Consider the following 3,062-nt stretch of genomic DNA (forward strand, 5'->3'; position numbering starts at 1 on the left):
TAGTGGATTTTCTTTCGTATTTGAAATTATCCACCTGTTTCATAATCCAGCTCCATCAAAATTTGAGCTGGCAGACAAACTGTGTTGCATTTTCCTAGTATGCAGAGATCATAGTCTACTCAGAGACTGAAACTGCTAATAACGATAACCAAATGTGTTTCATCTTCATCACTGTGTCGGACAGTTGATGTGTTACAATTTTATTTGATTTTATTTATTTATTTTTTTCAAACTCTAAGAAAGATCTAAAAAACACTAAGTAAGCCACACTGCATCTACATAAATGCATATGGAGGTAGGTTATGACTCTGTCTTCAATCTTTACTCATTACTAACCCATATGACAATTTTCCCCAAATATCTTTTTTTTCTGTCTCTAAAACGTAATTTGGCCCTGAGAGAGTTAAGGTTTTCAAAAAATGTGGATGAATAAACAATGAAATGTTTCATCATTGAACACCTCTGCTTACCTAACAGGTTTATGTAAAAAAAATCTCTCTGACATGAGGCAGCTGTGCAGTGTTTATGTGTCCTCCTTTTGTGATCCATGACACATCCTGGAGTGTCCTCCGCTTGCATGCAGACAAATTGTGAGTTTGTTTGTGTGTCTTAGCCTCAGCAGGTTGGTTCAGTCCTGCAGCTGTTCCTGGTCAGCACAAAACTGTTTGAGTATGGCCTCTCCAAGTAGCAAAGTGCATTGCAGGAACTGAATCTTTCTATTTCTCTCCACTGTGTCAACAGGTTAAGAAGCGGCTGCCCGACGATATCAGATGCTTGACCTGGTTTATGCTAAAATTAACACAATGTGTCACTCCAATTTAGCATTTACTAAAGCCTATAGTTGGACCAATTGATTGACAATAAAAAAGAATGTTTAGTCCTAAAAGAAGAGAGTTATAAAGGAATGCTGGTTTTCCCAGCTTCCATAAAAACACTGCTAGCTCGCCTCGCCTCTTTCTTTTATGCCCACTCCCGCCTCGGTCCTTTTCTGCAAAGTATCACCCACTTCAGAGCTGGACTCAGACAAAACTCGGAGCCCCTCTTGTCTGCACGCCAACAACTTTACTCAGCTAGCTGTTGCTTAGCGACTCCATTTAGTTCCAGCGTTGCTGACTGGGAGTTGACGAGCACACTGACCCGGATGACTGGGGCTTCTCTTTTTCTCAGGGAAATAAATGACAACAGTGGGTCAGAAAAAGAGGGACAGTGGCACATTGGGATCGTGGCATTGTAGAGTGGATGGCACCCCGTGTGTTGGGCTGTCCCTTTTTTTTCTCATTAAGAAGCACGTGAGCAGAAAACGTGACACAGCAAACACGTCTAACTCAAAAGAGTCTGTCAGACTTGCACAGTGCTGGCATTGAGGTTCTCATAGCAACAGCGACAGCTACATTTTTAGTAATACTAGCATCAAGTATTTGTAACAAATTAATCTTAAAGACATGTTGTTTTTTTACATTTTGAGTAATTTCATGCAGTTTTCTTGTAATGGTCAGCTGCTTTTTAATTGCCAAATACACTATTACAACACACACCTGTGTAACAGTACAGTCATTTGAATTATTCACAAACCTCACCAACCACTGACAGAATCGCACGCACATGTGGTTGATTTTCAGAATGTTTTGACTGCATCTTGCTTTTATGCTGCGGCCTCATTAATGGCACACTAGTGAACCCACCCAGTCTGTCCAGTGGACCAAAGTTCAGCTTTTATGTAAGCACTTTCATTACATAAGACTGCAGAGTCTGAGAAGCTCACGAATAATTAATACCTAGAAGTTGACTGAGTACTTCCTTGCATCACATCTATAATCCAGTCCCAGGGAAACTTGAAGCTGTTTCTTACTGTCACTGCAAAAAGTCTGGTGGAAGTCATAAAATAAATTCATATATTTCCTAGAGGCAATACAAAATGCATTAAATTTGATCAAAAATACATTTAAGTATTCAAAATTTCCACTGAATGACATAAGTGGAAATGTTCTTTTTCTAATTTATTCTTAAAAATAACTGAAGTAAAAAGTTTTTTTCTTTTTTGCGTTTAGACACTTTATAAAACAAACAAACATATACATATATATATATATATATATATATATTTACTATACATATATATTTCCAAAACAAATGTCCAAATAAACTAAGGGATGAACTCTTAGTGATGCCTTTAACCATCAATTCCACTTTTCCCCTTAAAAAAACACTTCAGACTAAGTTGCTGTGAAAACTGTTTGATTGCCACTTTCGTCTCTCTAAACATCAACTCAAATAAAGGGACTAACTGACATTAAAAATTGTACAGAACAGTGTCGAGGTTGTTATCACTGGTAAACAATTGAATACATTTCATTTTCCAGTTCTTTTAATTATTCATATACTTGCCAAAATGCCATGTAAAACAAATGTTTGGCAATAAAACACAGTTTCTAGACAACTAGCAACAACAAATATATATATATTTTTTTAGGAAAATCACAACATTTATCTCAGATAACCTGGTCAGTAAAGCACAAGAAAGCACTGTTAATTGATTCATTTATTGATACTTTGATATGGCATTTTTTAAGTGAACGTTAATCTAATTTTATTCAATTTTTAATTAATCCCTAATCATATGATTTGTTGACAAATAAAGGATTGTGGTTTTATTAAAATTATTATTATTATTATTTTTAATAATGCATGAATACACCTGTCATTTCATTCATTAAATAGTTTTATATATACTATATCTACAGTGGATTTTCAGTTGAGTCATCCAAGTTGTGCTGGTCAGCACAATCGCAGCATGAATGATGCCTCATCAAAACCGTACATCACTGCAGGGAAGGCGGGGGCAGTTTACTACAGTGAGGAAAATAAGTATCTGGACACCCTGGGATTTCTGCTTAGATACATGTTCAGTGAGAAAGACATACTCTAAAAGGAAATCATGTTGCATGATATTTAAAATAATTTATTTGTATGCTACTGCTGCAAACAAGTATTGAACTCAGCTTGAATTCTGCCCCTCAAAGATCTGTTAGTCCACCGTTCACTCCACTTATTATCCTAAATTA

General features: G+C 36.2%; 1 protein-coding gene across 4 annotated transcripts in view; it reads right to left on the reverse strand.

Moving 5' to 3' along the window:
- slc16a4 (solute carrier family 16 member 4) overlaps positions 1–3,062 on the reverse strand; it is a 33,997-nt gene that overhangs the window by 11,313 nt on the left and 19,622 nt on the right. The window lies entirely within an intron of this gene.

This window comes from Oryzias melastigma, linkage group LG7 (assembly GCF_002922805.2).
Source record: "Oryzias melastigma strain HK-1 linkage group LG7, ASM292280v2, whole genome shotgun sequence".
NCBI lineage: Eukaryota > Metazoa > Chordata > Actinopteri > Beloniformes > Adrianichthyidae > Oryzias > Oryzias melastigma.